General features: G+C 40.8%; 1 protein-coding gene across 10 annotated transcripts in view; it reads right to left on the minus strand.

The window, feature by feature from the left end:
• Positions 1–20443, minus strand: part of NCALD (neurocalcin delta) — a 389622-nt gene that overhangs the window by 220918 nt on the left and 148261 nt on the right. The window contains exon 1 of one of the 10 annotated variants that reach the window (XM_070631915.1): positions 20125–20227. The exons of the other annotated variants lie outside the window; for them this stretch is intronic. The gene's annotated coding sequence lies outside the window, so the exon portion shown is untranslated. Of the gene's footprint in view, positions 1–20124; positions 20228–20443 lie in introns of those variants that run through there. 10 annotated transcript variants of the gene reach the window in all.

The raw sequence follows: 20443 nt of genomic DNA on the forward strand, positions 1-20443 counted from the left end.
TTCCCTCCTTTATTCCCATGATGCCCATCCCTCATGCACACTGAATGAACACATACCTTGCTCAGCCGCATCTAATGGCTTTTGGACTGGACTGTTCAGAGAGGACAGAGGAAGAGGATTTAGCCTGCCTTTAGATCACCTCATTTGCTAATTCTTTCAGGTTCATGGGAAGGAACACCAAAGAGCTCCCACATTATTAATTTCCACTTTCTGTACATTTCCAGAGATGCACCAGTGCCTGCCATGCTACTTTAGCCTGGCCAGCGTCCAAAAGATAATGGCAACACTAGACAGAACAAAACACATTGAAGTAGCCGCTGGAAGACTTTCAAGCATCGGAATCTACCTTAGGAAAAAATAAGTTCCTTCACTTCTTTCAGAGCAGAATGCAGTGAAGCACACTGCCCCTGACCAAATTTTCAGGGAAAAAAATTAGCTCAAGCACTTAAAGTAAAAATAGAAAAAATGATTTAATATACTAGTATAACTGTTTTACATGGAGGAATGGTGTGAGTACAGAGAAAAAGTGGAAAACAGCATAGCATGGGATCAGGAGCTGTTCAGAGCTGATGCCTCCTATACCACCTAATAGCTGTATGACTTTAGGAAAGTGACAGAACTCTGCGTATCTTGGCTTTTCATTTGTAAAATGAGGAAGTGATAGAAAAGGAACAATAATAATTGTAAATTGGATTGTTTCATTTCTCTGCTTTACCTTGGCCTTGAGGCCCCTTCATGGTTCTTATCTTATTTCACTTTTACCCTTCTCACCAATATAGTCTGATCACTCTGAACTGACTCCTGTTCTTCGAATATACCATGCTCTTTTCCTCCTCAGGCTCTGTATTTGCTGTTTCCTCTGCCTGAAACACTTTTCTTGTCACTCAGGTCTCAGCCCAAATGTCACCTCCTCAATTTAAAGCCATCTTCTTCCACCTCAGACATCCTCCATTATAGCAGCCTCTTTTATTGTCACCACAGCACTCATCACCATCTGAAATGATCATATTTGTTGGTTTATTTCATCATTGTCTCTTGCTCCCACTAGAATGTAAGAATATGAGCACAGCAACTCTGGCTGTTTCCCCAGCACCTAGGACAGTGGCTGGAACATAGTAGGTGTGTAATAAATATGAATGACATAAATAATTGAATGAATGGTAGTTATTTTATGTAGTTTTATGAGTATTAAATGAGATAAAAGTAAAATATTTAGCATAGACTTGGTACATAGCAAATCAACAATCTGTAGCATAATTTAAAATAATCAGGATACCTGAGTTCTAGTTTTGGCTCTTTCTCCAGCTAGCAGGGTGACTTTGGGAAGCCATAAATTCTCTGAGCCTTAGTTTCTCATCTATAAACTCCACAGGGTGGGCTGGAGCATCTCTGAGGTCTCTTCCAGGATTAAAGTTCAATGGTTTTATGTATCTCACAGTCAAAGTTTCCAGCCTTGCCCAATGGTAAGTTAATTCTTCGTTGGTAAAACTGAACTACTGTTGCCTTAGCAGCATCTCAAAAAGGCTAATTGTGGTATTGCTTGGGTATTCCAGTTTCCATTTGCTAACTGTACTTTTAGCTCAAGTTTACAAGGGGTTTCCAGGCAACTTCACAGATTTCTTGCATTTTCCACTGCACCTCTACTCTTTCCCCTTCCCTAATTTCCAGACACAAAACAGAGGCTGACTTTAGCATAACAGTCATTTGGCCTGGGCCATAGTGAGAGATTTGTCAAAACAGAACCCAGGAAAATTTCAAAAAGATCAGCAAAGATTGGTATTTCACCCAGATATTCTTAGTGGAATTTCCGGACCCTGGATGGAAATCTATAGTCCTGGAGACATCAGTTTATCTCTGAAGAGAAGGTTTCTAGAAACACTATTAAAGCAGAGAACCAAACTGTAGCTCATTTATTTTGCTACTTCCAAGAAAGATGCAGAAGCCTACACTACCCACACAAAAGGCCATGACACTCTCCTGAGTGACACTGAACTCAGTGGCTTAGCAATCACCCCACCTTGAGAAATCATTCCTGGGCAACAGGGTTAAAAACAAAGCAATGTGTCTCATGGACAAAGCTGTGTCACAGCAGAGTCTGCCAAACTCAAGTTGGGAGACTGTATTCATCTTTTCACCTTGATAGTCCAACAGAACATATGATCTACCTACAAAATAAAATAAACACAAAAGAAAAGTGATAAACATCACTTTCCATTCAGCTTGCTCTCATTTCTTGATTTGCTTGCGCCAATCAAGCCAAATTTGGCTGCCAGTCTGTTGGATAACGAGCTTCAATCAAATCACTTTTAGTGCTTCCAACAGTCTGCTTCCCTGGTGAGTACCTGGAAAATCTCCTTCCATTTAATAACTTAACCAAAGTCAGTTTCCCCAGCAGGGCCAGACGTAAAAAGGGTGGTTCCTTATCATCATTGCAAAATGTCACCAGGAGAAAGGACCCCTCTGATCTAATACTTCTGTTGTATAATAACAGTCTCACCTTCACCCTTTCTCCTGCAGCAGATTACAAAAATTAAGGGTGGAAGCCTTGCTACTCAAAGTCCCTACACCAGCAGCGATGGCATCATCTTCAAGTTTGCTGGAAACACAAAATCTTAGACACTTCTCCAGACTTACTGAATCAGAATTTACATTTACAGGGTCCCCAGTAATTAATAGTACACACAAAAAGTTTGAGAAGCATTAAGTTAGAATAACATCTTTGAGATATTTATTTCAAATGAAATAAACTTATTCCCGATGAGTCCTTAATCATTTGGGAAGAAGAATAGCTTACTAGGTTTGTTTGTAATAGAGCAATAACTGATCACTAACCCCATGAGGTCTTTTTGTGATACTATTTCGGTCTTAGAATTTATTTTTCCTTTTTACTTAGCAGGATTTCTCATGATCCTGGAGCACGTTAAGAAAATCAGATGTGTTAAGCAATACTGGTGGTGTGCTAGTAAATTGACTTTCTGGAGAGAAAAAGCCATGCTTTGTACCATTTGCCAATTTCCATGGTGTAAATACTCCTTTATGATCAATTTCAGGCTACTGATGATTTAACAACTGTCAAACTAAATGCCAGAAACTTTAATAATTGGCTTTTAAAAACTGTTCTGAACTACTCCAGCACAATACTGGAAGACCCTCAAAAAAGGAAACTCTTTCCAAGTCATGGCCACTCCTCACTCAAACCTATTCAAAATGAAATAACATCAGGCTAGACTTCCTAAACACAGTTTTCATTATGCCATGCCTCTGCTCCAGAACCTAAGAAGCTTCCCTATTAATTATTGAGAACATATATCTAACCTTCTTCTCCTACTTTTCAAACTCCTTTGCATTCCTCATGCTCTATTTATCCCACTTCATTTTCTAGATCTCCTTAACATGCACCATATTCTCCACCTCTGTTTCCTGCAACCCATCAATTCTTGAGGCCATGATTGAGGAAACATGTTACTCTAGTTGTTGCTGGCATCTAACTTCCAACAATGAGGGACAGAACTGCCACAGGGAAGAACTGGCAATGCAAATAGCAAACGGAGAGATGGACAGAATCTGAGTTTTGTTAACATCTTTGAGTTGCTGGATCAACCTTCCCTAAACTCTCATTTGTTATGGATTTTCCATTACATGAGTCAGTAACTATCTAAGTTTTATATCTGCAACTGAAAGCAAACCTAACAGGGGGCCTAGAAGAAAAGTTCCTTGATGGAACAATAAGCCACATCACTGTGAAACCAAATGATACCATCACAAACACAGCCGGTAATGGTTCCTACCAGCCCTGAAATCCTAGGAAGAGAGAAACTATTTGGAAAGATATTTAGATCAACTAGGGAGTTGATTGTGATAATAATATGTTACAGTAGTTCGTAGTCTCACTGAATCTTAGATATGGAAAGGATCTTAATGGTCTTATAATTCTACTTCCCACCAAACGCATCCATGACAGGTAATTACCAGCCTCTTAAAGCAAATGGGAATTCATGTCTTCCCAAAGCAGTACATTCTATTATTTTAAATTCTTTATGATGAGCTAAAATATGCCTTCCTGTAATTTCTAGTCACTAGTCATAATTCTCCTCTCTTAAATTACATACAAAAATACCTTGAATATATGAAAATATTGATCATGGATCTCTTCTAAGTACCTTTTCTACAGTTTCCAGACCTCTCATCTATGGATAGAAGGACAGAGCCCAATGGCGTGCCTCTAGATGTATACTTACATGTTGACATCAGCCCATATCAATCTACTTTCTTTGCACACAATATTTCAGATTGTGACAAATCTAGATTTTCTCTAACTTGACCTAACTAATACTTGAATAGTATTAGTTAAGGTAATACTAGGTGCTGTAACCAAATTTCAATGCCTTAATCCAAAAGAAGTTTATTTCTCCCTCACAAAAATTCAAAAGCCAGGTTCTGACTGGTGATGATCCACGGTCCCAGGATCTTTCCATCTTGTGGCTCCACCAACTTCAATACTTGGCTTCCAGAGCTACCATGGAAGGAGAAAGCATGAAGGATCTCAGAAAAGGTTTGGTTATGGGCCAAGTCTGAAAGTGGTCTACATCATTTCTGCTCACATTCCATTAGCCATAACCCTTTGATAGGCCACACCTAACTAAAAGCACATGCTTGAGAAACATATTTAGCTATACAGCCAGGAGGAAAAGTACACAAGCTTGGTGAATAGCCATTCAATCTCTGACACAAATGCCATATGAAAACATCAAAACATTGTCTAAATGTCTAAACATTTACAGAAATCCAAATTATCCATAAGCACAGTCAAAGACTTGCCTAACTCTGAAAAGAGAAAAGTGGAGTCCCACAGAAAAATAGCTATGGTAACATATTCTACATATTTCATAAAAATAGAAAATATTTTGGCATGGAATGGGAAACACCTGAACAAGAGTACTTCCAAAAGATTTCCTAAAAAGTGTATTAGAAATACTCATTTCCTCTAAAGCATAATAAAAGAGCAGTAGTAGGTCAAGAGTAAAAACACTTATTTTTAGAAAAAGATTTTCTGTTGCCTGAATTATTTGTAAAGAACAGCAATGCTGTGCTCTTATTCTCACATCATTATTAATATTTATTATTTAATAAAGTAAAATGGATCACAAAGGGCAAACTGATAGATTCAACTATGTGAAAATTAAAGCTTTTGTACGTGAATAAACAGCTTATAAATTGGGAAAGTTTTGCAACGATTGTGACAAAGAGCTAATATCCTTAAAGTATAAAGAACTCTTGCAAATAATAAAATAATGAAAAGTAAATACTCTGATGGGAAAAACAAAGAAGATGATTAGGCAATTCACAAAATACAAATTATCAGTATAATAAGATAGTTTGACTCAACAGCAATCAAAACAAAAAAGTTACGGATACTTTACAGATCAAGTTAGTAAAATTTTTTTAAAGGTTAGTATCCATGTTGACAAGAATGTGCTAAACTTAGCATTCTTATCTAGAACTGTTTGATATAGGTATGAAGGGGCTTAAAATTGCTTTCTAATCCAGAAATTTCATATTTGGCAGTTCACCTTAAAGGAATAATCAGAGGAGTCCAGATTCGTATGCAAGGATGTTCAACATAGCCTTTTTTAATGGTGAAAATGGAAATATCTAATGTGTCTAAAAGTTGCTTAAATCAATTATGGTAAATTTATACAAGAGAATACAATGCACCCATTAAAAAATCACACTGTTGAAAAATAATTAATAACATGAAATAATGTTATGTGGAAAAACAAATTAGGAAACAAAATAGCATATACTGCATGATCCTAACTTTATAGAATATATGTGTGTGTTCAGTCGTGTATATAACATGTCCAGGATAACAAGGAGCTGCAATGCTTAATGAAGGCAAAGAACTAGAGCTTTCAAAACAGCTGCTGAAAATTTTTGGATCAAACTAAATTCTAATTATTTCCACTTATGAGCTATCTGTTGGTGATCACATAGTGTTTACTATGATATGAGCTTAAAACCTTAAAACTTCGCAATTGACCCATGAACAGTGTTATAATCCATAATACAGGCTGCTGAGGAAGTGTGCTGAATGCCCATTTCTCCGAGGGGAGGGGAGCAAACCGGATCAAGGAATCCAAAAATGTGTATTAGGGAACCCAAGCACTTCTTCACCACCTTTTTGTGTGAAAACAGTATGACTCCAGGATTGCTTCCTCTTCTGATGAGGAAGTCTTTCTTCCTGGGCCACCCTGTCTGGATGGGACAAGAATCCTGGGGCCCCTATTCAATCCAAGCAGTCAGACGTGGTTACTATCTTTTTGCAAAGGAGGAGGTAGAAAGATGGATCAATTGGTTCAAATGCCCCACTCTCCCCCACTGTAGACAACCCACACTGACACTGCTAAAAACAGAATCCAGCACTCCAGCGCCAGAGCCTGACAACTATCCAGTGGCCCCGAAACCGAGGGCCTAAGGTCTTATCAATTCTACTATGAGTTATGGAAACTGAGGCCCACCCCATGGCTAGTATGACAGCTGTGGATGAGGCTTGTCTCCCAGAGTCTCATTCTCTTGGACACTCCCCTCCAAAGCAGGCCTGCATTCCCAGCATTAGAGCTGCTTGTTGATACAGCTCTTGCAACTTATACAGACACACACATGCACTGCACTATTCTCAGTCTAGATGGCCAGGAGAAGAAGTTAGATCCTCAAAGGGAAAAAGAATATGGAGAGTTGCCCTTTAAAAGGCCTTTTGCAAATCTGACGAGCACTCTTCCCTGGAACCTTTTGATTCCATATAAGAACGAGTTTTGGAGAACTTATAACCACCTCTATCCATCTACAGAGCTCCTGTTTTCTCCAAGACCAAACTCTCCTATATTTTCAGAATAGTGGGTGGGTATTTGTTTTATATCTACATAACTAAAGGGGGTTACTCAAGAGGGTCTTCCCAGAACAAAGGAATTTTGCTCCCAGGTGAGGAAATCACAAAAGCTGGAAACAGAAACAGCCAACGACCTTAAAGGACAGTTTGTCTTGCTCAAAAGAAAAAGAATAACACGTTTAAGTTCCACTTCACCAGGCCCCCAGTAGCTCAGAGCGACTTTTCTGGATCCAACAAGGAAATCAATATACAGTTTTTGTGACAAATAGATTTTTTCCATGCTAGAATTTTAACCAGGTAGGACTAAGTCATGGTAACAAAGGTCAACTCTTCGAGGTCAGTAGTTGAGACCAAGGCACTGCTTAGAGTGCTTTGCTGTTGAAGCTCAGTCTCTTTACCTGTACGAGGAGTCATGATGCTCCCTGTCTCACGGGATGCTGTGAAGAACACACGATCTAATACACGCACTGTGTATCGGACGTGTGATAGAATACATGCACCGTAATCTGACCCAAGGACGGTGCTCAGAGCTTCCTTCCCCACTCCCTACACTCACCCCCAAACCCTACACACCTTTTTCATGTAAAACAAACAAACAAGGGAAAAACAAAAACAAAAAACAAAATGCTAGTCCAAATAGCATGTGCTTTCTACATTGTGCTCTTCAAAGTCTTTTGGTGGTTTTTTTCCCCTCCAAATAAAATCTCAGCAAAACCCTAAAATGTAAACAGAGAGAACTGGTGAATATATTCCTGAAGGAGCTTGCTTAAAAGTGCCATTGCCTGATGAAAAACACCTGTTAACCAAAGGCAATCTAAGCGTCTCTGTGGACTCCAGGTTGCTCTGGAACACGATCCCAAATGAACGGTGATTGGATTCTCCTGTGTTCACAGGAGGACAAGCAGGTTAGAGCTTCCATCGGCTCAGTCATTTAAACCACCTTGGAATTTGGCAACATCCGCGTTCTCTGCACGTGAGAAAAGTACCCAGGGAAAAGCTGAGCACACCACCTGTCTCCATTAGATCGGGTGACATACAGAACCGTTTGTTCCTTGCTGTTCTCAGCACAAAGCTAAAGATATTTTTAATTAAGAAAAATAAGGTGCCATCCAAATGATGTCTCCATTTTTATCTAAACCAAGCTCTGCAGGCCCATTCTCACATGAAGGGGAGAAACCTCCCGCCTGCATTAGCTGGTGGATATACCGCTCAGAACAGACGGAGCCGTCTGGATAGTGTCTCTTACTCAAGATTACGTTCTCCTCTCTCTGAACAGTCTCAGTCAAATTCACAACACTTAGTAATGATGATGCTAACACCATGTTACCCAAGACAATTTTTAACTTTTCAAAGCCCTTCAACACTTATTTCACTTGACTATAGGACATAGGTTGAGGGAAGGTATTAATTGAATTAATTATCATCTCTTTTAATGAAGACATAAGTAAAACCTGGTCTCTCGACTCCTAGGTGGTCACTGGCTTAGAGAACCCAGGATGTCTTCTACCTGGCGAAAAAAGCTGAATGTTTCAAGATTAATCTCAGAAGGACTTTTTAATTTCTTCCAATATGAAACTTCATCCTTGATAACTACCAGCAGATGATGGATGACGTTTCATTGCATTTTGTGACACATCTAGAATTACCAGGCCCTTTCACATAGATTGAATCATATGAAACTGCTGCTATCTGGCTGCTATTCGACCTAACACTTTACGACTCCCAACCTTCTGTAGAATAAATACGTCCAAGCTCTTTGATTTATTTTAAGTCTAGAAAATGTAAAAAGCAGGAATAAACCTAATTACATGTGTGTGTTTATAGATAATAAAGCACAAATCATTTGGCTTAGGCACTTAGGCACAATCCTGAAGTGCTCTCAAAATAATCACAAATAAATAAATAAAAAGAAACTATAAACATTAAACATCTTGCCTCTAACCTGATTCTTATAACCTTTATTTTTCTAATCAATGGTTGATCTCTGGAGGTAGTCTAGTTGGCCCAAACCATTTGCAAGCCCAGGTCCCTACTTATTTCAGCCTGTACTCTCCAGATACTTAAAGTACAGGTAATAACAACTTTCTGCATGCCTTTTGTTTCTTACTCCTAACAAGGAAATTATGGAGGTTTGTTCATTTGTTTAAACTGCATCTGCTGATTTCTACTTTTCCTTCCAACCTCTTTTCAACCACATGGATATATTAATTGCATTATGTATTACATTGTAATTGAGTTGTAATAACAAAATCTTTCCATGCAAATTTCCCATTGCTGCTATGCCTGCCCTCTCCTGGAAGGGGGATTTCTACCATTCAAAGAGCTGGAATATTTTGCGGAATGTTTGTGGCCCCAACCAGTGAAGCTCTAGCTGTTTGGAATAACCATGTTCTAGCAGTATATTACTCCACATAGTTGTTAAGGTTCAGGGCTCAAACTTAATATGTGATTTAACAAAAACTAGGCTGTTCTCAGGAAGCCATATTACAAAATTCTACTTCTACCGTTATTGTATTAGGCTTGACTTTTTGTGTGTGTGGATTATTTTATTTTATTTCATTGAGATCATAATAGTTTATAACATTGTGAAATTTCAGTTGTACATTATTATTTGTCAGTCACCATACATATGTGCCCCTTTACCCCTTATGCCCATCCCCAACCCCCTTCTCCTCTTGTAACCACTAATCTGTTCTCTTTGTTCACGTATTTGTTTATCTTCCACATACGAGTGAAATCATACGGTTGTTTGTCTTTCTCTGTCTGGCTTATTTCACTTAATATAATACCCTCAAGTTCCATACATGTTGTTGCACATGGGATGATTTTGTCTTTTTTTATGGTTGAGTAGTATTCCATTCTATATATATACCATATCTTTGTTATCCATTCATCAGTTGATGGGCACTTGGGTTGCTTCTGTGTCTTGGCTATTGTGAATAATGCTGCAATGAACATAGGGGTGCATAAGTCTCTTTGAATTGTTGACTTCAAGTTCTTTGGATAAATACCCAGAAGTGGGATATCTGGGTTGTACGGTATTTCTATTTTTAATTTTTTGAGAAATCTCCATACTGTTTTCCATAGTGGCTACACCAGTTTGCATTCCCAACAACAGTGTACGAGGGTTCCCTTTTCTCCACATCCTTTCCAACATTTGTTTTCTGTCTTGGTAATTATAGCCATTCTAACAGGTGTAAGGTGATATCTCAGTGTGGTTTTGATTTGCATTTCCCTGATGATCAGTGTTGAGCATCTTTTCATGTACCTGTCGTTCATCTGTATTATCTTGTTTGGAAAAATGTCTGTTTGTATCCTCTTCCCATTTTTTCATCAGATTGTTTTTTTGTTGTTGAGTTTTTTATATATTTTGGAGAATAACCCCATGTCAGATAAACGATTTGCAAATATTTTCTCCTAGTTGGTGGGTTGTCTTTTCATTTTGTTCATAGTTTCCTTTGTTAGGCTTGATTTTTTAAACAAATTCAGAAGAAACTATAAACCCACTAAGTTGGATCAACCGTACCTATTACAATGTTGTTTAAATTTCTCCTCCACTGACATCATTTCCCTAAAGGATTCTAAAGATACAAAGCATAAGGCTTCAGTGTCTATCGTGGTCTTCAACTTAACTTCTGCTGTCTTTGCAAATCACTCCTTCTCTCGGATTGCAAAGGTTAGGTGATGGTCCAAAGTGGTACTGGACCCACAGTGAGCACCAAAGTCTTGCCTTTGTTGTTTACTGAAGTGGCCTAATAAAAGACGGAAACCCCAGAAGGACTGACCTGGCCTTCTGACTCTATTTTTCTCCACTTGGCTGTTCACCAGACGCTCTTCCCCTCATCTTATAGCTGCCATGTATGAGAAAGCTGGCAAAGCCATGGGAAAGTATGTAATGAGTCAGAAGAAAGCCATGCCATCTTCTGCACCTGGGACACTGGGCCCTTAGACTTGACTTGGATGGGAAGAGAGTCAACCCAAATGGCCTTTCCATGTATTCTTAAAAGATTCCCAGCAGGAATCAACCAACTCACTAGAAGTATATGACAGGGAGGAGGATGATAATGCCGATAAGAAGGAAAACCCATTTGCAAATTAAAACTTCTATTTCTGGAAAGCACTAGCAACACATAAAAGCAAATGCCAAGGACTTGGACAAAATCTTGTGCTTCCAATGACACAGGCAGCAGGCCTGCTGGAGGGGCTGCGTGAGGATGTGAGTGGATTGCAGGCTTTTGGGTCAGGTAGTGCTGGGGTCCAGACTTGGCTGGGCCACTCATGGGCTGCACTACCACACACAAGCCCACTCACCTCAGCTTCCTGGTCTGAAGTTGGGACAAAAATACCTACTTCAAAATGTTGTAGGGATCCAATTAGATAATCTATGAGCAGCTCTAGTAAGGTGTGAGTAAATATCTTTTCCTTTTTTTCCCCTTCTTTTCGTGAGATGGGCTTCATGAGAATAACATGGATCAGAACCCACTTTGTAACCTAAAGAGAATTCTGCAGGAACGACAAAGTTTGAAAGCTAATATGACATCTGCTACGCAGTGAACTCAACTTATCTCCAGAGCGTTCATCACTAAGCACATTTTTTTGTATCTTCAGTGTCCGACACTGCATTAGAAATTATTTTTTCCCAACCTGCTTACATAGTTTAGAAATATTTCAATGCTAACTTGCAGGGTAAAACCATGTAATCAATATTGATGAAAAGTCTTGAAAGAAGAGCAAATCTTTACTCCACAGTGTACATTGCTCCTCTTGGTACAATTTAGCTGTCCTGAGCTAGGTCCCACTGAAAGGCTGTGGTCCCAGGATTCCCAGGAACTGTGAGCGTAAGCTGGATCTGGGCTGGAGATCAGCTCTTTCAGTTTGTTTGTTCATTTCCAGTGGGAAGAAACAGTAATTATACTTTCAAGAGCAACTAGATGAGCTAGAGTGAAACAAAGACCACCCCCCCCCCAAAGTTCTCTATGAAAGAAATTAATGGAGATTAGTGGGGGAGGTGTATTTAGAGATGCCCAAAGCAGGAGCGGTATGAGGAGGAGATGGGCAGCAATGTGGATGGGCAGGGTGCTGGAGCCAGCACCTTGACCAGGAAGGCAAGGAAGAAAATTGGCAGAGAGAAATCTTCTGTTTCAGGTATGTGACCAGGGGACTTTTCTTTTTTACTGATAGAATTTACTTATTAGAACAAGTTTAGATTTATGGAAAAATTGGGCAATAGTAAAGAGAGTTTCATATACTGCACCCCCTCCCCATATAGTTTCCTCTGTTATTAATATCTTACACTAGGATGGTACATTGTTATAATTAATGAGCCAGTATTGATACATTGCTATTAACTAAAGTCCATAGTTTATTCAGATTTCTTCGGTTTCTGCCTAACATCCTTTTTATGTTCCAGGTACCCTATCACATTTAGTTGTTACGTCTCCTTAGGCTCTTCTTGGCTGTGACAGTTTCTCAGACTTTCCTTATTTTTGATGACCTTGAGAGTTTTGAGGAGTACTGGTCAGGTGTATTACAGGATGGCCCTCTATGGATTTGTCTGATGTTTTTCTCAAGATTGGACTGGGGTTCTGGGGTTTGGGGAGGATGATCAGAGAGAGAAAATGTATCACATCATATCATGGGTGCATACTATCAATGTCTTATAGCCGTTGATGTTGACCCTGATCACCTGGCTGAAGTAGTGTTTGTCAGGTTTCTCCCATGTAAAGTTATTTCCTCCCACCTTTCCATACTGACCCCTTTGAAAGGAAGTCACTATGTGCAGCCCATATTTAAGAAATGGGAAGTTACACTCCTCATGAGGCTTTTTAAGAACAGAACTAAGATTTAACTCTAAATTATCTATGTGCTATTATGACCTAACTGGTATCTCTGAATGGTTGGAGATCTACTGCACACAAATCCCATGTATGAGAATTGTTGGGGGAAACCAAGGAGAGTGGGCTGGGAAGTGCGTGGGGGGTCCACACAGGGCAGAGAGAGGAGAATGGCCACTGATGAGCCATGCATGTGAGCAAGAGCTCAAGAGCAACCAGAAATCAGGGCAAAAGTGGACCATGAGACCAAGAGCCTCCAGGATTTTGGAACACCTAGGATGGAGTTCAAGTCCATTTTATATATATTTCAAAGAACAAGGCGACCCAGGTAACATCAGAGTTACACATTTATCTGTACTTCAAGTATTTATTTAACAGCTACTAAAAGGCAGGCACTGTACTAGGTGCAGAGCAGCTGGGGAAAGACACAAAGATGAATCAAACACTGCCTCTTCTCTAAAGAACCTTAAGGAAATCTAAATGCTACCAGCTTGATAATTCTTTGTTCCATCACTTGAGCAATTCTTTCATTGGTTTATTATCTTCACAGTATCCCAGGGTCACCAGGAGCTGTCAAGAAGTGGCTGGGAACAAGAACTTTAGTCCTTCCCACACCAATAGTTTCTCCCCAAAAGCCAATGCAAAAAAATTTTTAAAGACTATTCTTTGATGATAATTAATTGCCATTTTAGTGCTTTTCCATATAGTGTACATAAAGCATCTTTGGAAGACTTTTCTGACTTTATGAATTTTGATATTCAAACCAAAAAAAAAACCCCAGTGTGTGCTTGCTTTGCAAATTTATCTTCAAGTAAATTTACCTTCTATCCCACCCCCCATCCCCAGCAGCAAGGTTACTGCCCCCAACCCTCTTCTATGTAGAAATTCTGGAGCTGCCACATGTAACATAGGCAAGCAACGTATTATTAAGGCTTTATGACAAATAAGAAAATGCAAGCACAGAAATGATGGGCAATTGCATGAGCTTTTGGATTTGTAAGCCAAATACAGAACCAGGATTAGAACAACTCTGAGCCTGCGTGCTGAACCATACCCCTCTCCATTTTTAAATATTTAACAGCCTAATGCTTACATGGACAACTCAGACACAAGACTTGATGCAAGCAGAAATGCAATGACACTTTCTAAAATTCTTTATGTTCAAAACAGCAATAAGAGATAAACAACAAAAGACAAGCTGCCAAGGAGTAACCACCATTCTGGAAATCGCACATGCATTCAGGGTAGAAAGGTTCATGGGCACACGCTTTTAGCTACACTACAAAAGACAGGAAATGGAAAAACAGCACCTATGATCATAAGTCAGTGCTAATATTTTAAAATGAAACAAAACACAACTATGTAAGCTACAAATATAGATTCCATACATACTGAATCAATGCAACTGACACGTATACACAGCACCATAGAACATTCGAAGAAGAGGGAATTTAGATCGTCTCAAACAGCGGTTTTCAAATGCTTCTTAAGTCTTAGAACCCTATGTTCGAATGAAATTATAAAAATAAATATATTATTTTAGTTGAGTGGATTGGCCCAGTGACCCCATTGGCTCTGAAGGGTATCAGCTAAACACTAAAAGCCACTTCTTTAATCCAATTTTCTTTTTCACAGGACTATTTAAAAACACACCAAGATTAAGATAAAATTTGTGAACTACAATAGTGTGTGTGTGCGCGTGCGTGTGTGTGTGTGTGTGTATTACACATAGCCCTGAACTTATTTCTTCATATTCTAAAACTTTGTAACATCTGCTAAAGCTTCTCAAGCTTAAGCCTGTAGAGGAATCACCTGGAGAGCTGTTAAAACACAGGTTTCTAAACCCCAACCTCAGAGATGCTGATTCCAAAGGACAGGGTGTGGTCACGGATTTGCATTTCTAACCAGCTCCCAGGTGCTGCTCCTGCTGCTGGTCTGGAGACCTCACCTGAGCAGCTGCTCTGAAGGATGCCTGCAGACATAGCCTTGCACTATTGGAAAATGAGGGCACCAAAAATCTCCCTTACAAGGCTCTCATGCCCAACACGTTGAGGTGCTTGCAAATACTTTCTGGACAAATAACCAATTAGAGAGACCTCTAGGATTTAAGGTTAGCTGCTGCCACCGAGCAGCTCCATGACGTTGGATATAACACTCTCCTCAATGGAACAGTGCCCAGGTGGACCCTCCGAGGCCTTCACATAAGTGTCCTCATTTCATTATGGAATTTTCACATTTTCTAGGCTTTCTGCATCCTCTGATGGGTTTCAGCGAAGAGGATGCAAGCTGTGTCTTCTATCTTCTTTTACTTTACGTCTTCTCTTCGCACCTCACATTCACCCTCGAACCTGCACTACTCTGCTCTGGGCCCTGCATAGCCGACCTTTATGGACTAAATCGATAGCTTCCCTTATCCCCTCACTTCTGGTTGAGTTGTACCAACAGAAGGCACTGGCAGGATGTTAGGAGGTGGGAGAAGAGGGAGGGTGCTGTTTGCATTCCCTCAGCTTCCTCTCTGCCCAGATGCTACGGGTTGGCTGTGCTCCTTGGCAAAGGGCACAGCTCCTGTCAGGTGGCTGTCTCCTTACAGCTACCCTCTATGGGTTCTGGTAACTCTCCATCCCCTGACGTCTCAGGACTGAGGGAATAAAGGCTCCCAGCTGTAGCTAGCCCTGGGGTACTGCACCATCAATAGTTTCTATAAACCCTACCCTCACTTTAGTAAGTCATGATTTTGTTAAATTCTCGTATTGCCAGTTCAAGAGTGCCTTCCACTTCCTGCTGGGACCCTGACTGGTACACAAGCACTTCTCTTTGACTGCTCTCATGACAGACCAGGGCTTGGGGACCCATCCACCAATGACTTACTCTCCTTATGCTAGTTCCAAGTTAGTAAAACTATCCACACTTCTCTATCTCACACAAGGATGAGAAGGTAATTTATTTGAAATCAGTTCATATGTTCAGAAACTCGAATGTTCACATCCGACTTAGTTGCAGCATTTGATGTATGCCATGACTCAAGAATTCAAAGCTGGGGCCGGCCCAGTGGCATAGTGGTTAAGTTTGCACACTCCACTTTGGCAGCCTGGGGTTCATGGGTTCAGATCGTGGGTGCGGACCTATGCACCACTCATCAAGCCATGCTGTGGCAGCGTCCCACATACAAAATAGAGAAAGACTGGCACAGATGTTAGCTAGGGACCATCTTCCTCACCAAAAAATAAAAAATAAAAAAAATTTAAAGCTATAAACAAAATAAATCTCACACGTGGATTTTTTGAGACCTTATTGGCAATTTATTTATTTGATTGTTTGCAAGTATTTTGAGGCTGATTCCTTGGACAGCATAAACCGAGCCCAGGCTTGGGACCAGGCCCTGAGTATACCAAGGTGAACGGAACGTCTCCTCTCCTCCCTCATGGAGATTACAGCCTAGCAAAGGAGGGACATACTAAAACACAAATTATGAAATTTATTCTTAAATTACTACTGTGATAAGGGCTACATAGGAGAAATACCAATGCTAAGAGTGCACAAGGCGAAGAGTGGGGAGGGGCTGGGCATGGTGGAAGCGCCGGAAGTCAGGGGAGGGCAGGCTGACCCTGGAGGAAATAGCAGGTTTATGTGGACTCACTTCATCTCACTACGGTCTTTTCTGCATCTTTTCCTAATGGAAATTTAAATTTAAAGAAGAAACAAAGACACACAGAAATGTAAATCCTTTGAAAAAAACTGAGGAAGGGAATTAGAAGACGGAGAGAAGGAGAAACAACTCTTTGCCCAGCATGAAACATTTTTCAGAAATGGTTAAAGTGGAAAAAAAGAAAAATATTGTGATTGTTACATGTGTTTTCACACCAGGAGAACAAGTCTCTGTTTCCTATTTTTGTCCTAAACTATTTTTATTCAATATTCACACCCTACTATGTTTAGATACCTCTGCTGAAAAATAAAAAGTATTCTAAGAGAATTGGGAGACATTTTTCTTTCCTTTAGGGTATTTTTTTTGGAATTGTTGTTAAGTTTCCCAAGAGTCATTCTAAGTGCTCAAATTGCTTAAAAGGCACTAAAACAAGAAACTAGTTTTCAAATAAGCTGAATTTTTCAAGCAAGACACTTGGTGTTAACGAGGGGATTTCAACATGGCCCCTTAGACACTTAACTGCTCTGTAACTATTTTAAACAGACACCCCGTTAAAGGCCACACACATGTGAATACTCACAGGCAACCCCATGTCCTTTCAGGTGTGTTCACTCTGCCCTGAGGGTTTCTGGGGTCTTCTGTCGGGCAGAGCCTGGCTCCAGCACACACAGACACCTGCCCTCCCATTCGGCAATGAACTCCCTCTTTATGACACACAGCGGTCCTCTCAGAGTGCAACACACAGGATTTCCATCCTAGTTCAGCATAGGGCAATAGGACATATTACTCACTTTGGTGTGATTTATGGAAGGGCCTGGTACTTAAGATGCTCTTCAATTATTTAAAGAGAAAGCCATAAAAGCTATAAGCAAGTCATGGTAAACAGAGCAGGAAATGAGAAAGCCCGGGGGCTTTGTCATCTCTCTTCCTTCTCTCTCTGCTCTGCACCCCCTCCCCAGCAAGCTCCTTGTCTTCTCTCAATAGCTTTTTTGTTACAGGAGATGTGTGGTCATATACACAGTGACCAGTGGCCCAGATGCAAACACGCTGCCCACTCCCTGGAGAAGCACATATGCATGTTGTTAGACTACACGGGCTGATTTTTTGAGTTCAGAAAATATGATTACTGTACTCATATGTATCCCAAAGATCTTTAGTTCTTTTTCCTTTCTGTTAATTTTAATAGATCCTGTTATCCTTCCATCAAGCAACAGGAGATTAAGAGCATGTGTATCATAGCCAAACTGTTCCCGAACGCTCCATCCAGGCTCTCAGCTGTTATCAGCATCCTCAACTCACTCTCAACGTTTATTAAGAGTCAGGTCCTGTCTTAAGTGCTTTACCTCAACTATATGTATTTCATCTTCCCACAAATCCTGTAAGGTGGATGCCAGTGTTCTCCCCATTGAGGAAGCTGAAGGCTTAAGAGATTGAGTCACCTGCCCAAGGTCACCCAGGAAGTAAACAGAAGACCCAGGATGTCAGCCCAAGCCTGGTTTGATTCCACAACTCAGTCTCCACATCAGAATGATATTTGTTAAAATAGAACTTAACCCTTCAACTGAAGCATGATACGTGTGTGTGTTGGGGGGGCATCTCTAATAAACACTCACGATCATAAGCTCTGAGAGGGCAGGCATCCCGCCTGTCTTATTGACCATGGTATCCCCAGAACTTAGCACAGGACTTGGCCCGTCACAGGTATTCAACAAATGCCTGTCAAAGAAAAGAAGCGAGGGAGAAGGAGAGGATGGGAGAACGAGGAGGGGGAGGGAAGGAGGTAAAAAGAGAGGAAGGAAGGAAGACCTTCCAAAGAAAACAGTATGTTTGGTAAAGACGCAGATAGAAATGTCTAACTATCTGAAGTTCAATTCCTGGACTTGAACGCTGTGACCTCTCATGAAATAAAGAGGCAGTTTTCCAGTTGTTCAGGGAGATAAGGGAGTAATAAACAAGACTGGGAGCAAAATATTTGTCATACGGTGAACAGGGTACTCAGCTCAATCTGTTCAGGCCACATATAAATGGGCAAAAAATACTCAGAGAGCAAAAACCCAGGGAAAAATAATGCAGCAGGCAGCTTTTTATTCCAGAAAATTCCAGGAGTGGGGTGGGCAGATGACCCTTGGTGGCGGGACCCTGGGAGCAACCATAAGGGACTACTGAGTAACCAGGAGGAGGTGTCTTTCAGATAGCACTAATTCTGGAAATGTTTCTCTTTTTGCTAAAACCCAACAAGGCTCATAAGGCCACTCCCACTCCAAAGTATGGAGAAGAATGCGTTTTACACCAAGCATGATGTAACGTTCATTGCACAAATATTCTCTGCGTGTCTACCATGTGCTAGATGCTAGGGACAGAGTAAAAAACAATGACAAGGTTTCTCCTCTCATGAAGCTTACAACAATCAACAAATAGAAATATCAGGAAGTGAGAAGTGCTATGCAGAGAATTAAAATACAGTGCTGGAAGCTCTCATGGAGCTTACAGGAAATCAACAGCTAAATATGAGAAATATCAGAATGGAATAAGGGCTCTGCAGAGAAACCAGTCTGCCAACTTTAAAATGACACAGAAGAAAAACAAGAAGTCATTCTGAGTTTTCTCAGTACAATCTCCTCTTCTTCCTTGAATTTATAGACAGTGTTCCTTTCAGAATGCTGCAGTAAGTGTGCTGAGTTGGACTAGAACAGCTCAAGTCATTATGAGACAGAGCGAGACCAGCAAACAGAAGCTAATGAAAGTTAATCTATACAGTGTTAAAGATGGATTCTGCAGGCCTCGGTCATCTGTCTTTCTGGGAACTAACCTATTTTCCCAGCCAGTCTAAATGCCACAGAAGATCCTGTAAGCCTCAGGGAGTGGTGAAAATCAGAAACTCAGCCAGCATAGCATTTGTGTTACATCAGGGCCCGAGGGCTCTCACGAGCTCACACTCAGGATACGGGTGGTGGCGGTTCTGCCTTGGTCAAGGCTGTGGCAGCCGTGGGCAAGACACAGCACTGAGCTGAGGCCAGAGCAGGAGGGAGGCCTGGCAATTGCATGTCAGTCTTGGCATCCCTGGAAGGCACCACACGGCGGCCAGGACAACACAACTCGACAATGGCCTTGCTCCCTCACCAAAGGAAAAGTAGCACAACCACAAAACCCCACTTCCCTTCCTCTCCCTCCCCCACCAAGAACCTTGGCCTGGCTTAGCCAAATCCACTCCCAGGAAAAGTGGAGATGGGGACACATTAGACGCTGCATCACAGTTGTGCTGTGTCTTCTGGTTAAAGTGGAATTTCACAGAGGAGGAGACATGGTGCAAATATTTTTGTTCCCAGTGGGGAACTCTGTCACAGCTGCTGAGTAAACCGGGAGCCTGCACGTATTCTGTGGGCACTGGAGAGCTGCCGAAGGTTTTCAACAGTCGAGTGCCCAGACCTGTGCTTCACAGGAGAAAGATGTACTGGTGAAGGCAGGGTCTTGAGATGTGGACAGAAAAGTGACCAGGATGGCAAAATGTCTGGAAATGATGAAAAATGAGGAACAGCTGAAAAAACTAGGGAAAAAAAGAAGACTTAAGGGGGCATAAAATAGTCCTCTTCAAATACCTCGAGGGGTCACATATGGAAGAGGAAATCTAATTTCTCTGCAAAGAAAGGACTCGAATGGAAGTTAAGGGGTTGGCATGGGGAAGAGATACAGATTTCACCTGAAGACCAAACAAAAGAACTTTCTGATGAGTAATGCTGAGCAAAAACAGAGCAGCTTACCTGTGAAGGCGGTGACTCACTGGTGGCATTCACGCACAGGCCAGGTTACCTGATCCTGAAAGATCCTTGTCCACTTTAAGCTCTATTATTTTGTGATTTCCTCCTGTAATGCCCAAAGCCCTTCTAAGTCAATCCAAGTCTTACCCACCCTGAAAAACCCAACTCAAGTTTCATCTCGAGTCCTTTCCATAATCATCTCTCCCTCCTCCGGATAATGCACTAAACCTGTACATTATCTGGAAGGTAAGTATGTACAGCTCTATGGCATCGTTTCCATTGAACAGTTCTTTATTTTTTGTATATCAACTACTTTTCATGG

Source organism: Equus przewalskii, chromosome 8 (genome assembly GCF_037783145.1).
Source record: "Equus przewalskii isolate Varuska chromosome 8, EquPr2, whole genome shotgun sequence".
Lineage (NCBI taxonomy): Eukaryota > Metazoa > Chordata > Mammalia > Perissodactyla > Equidae > Equus > Equus przewalskii.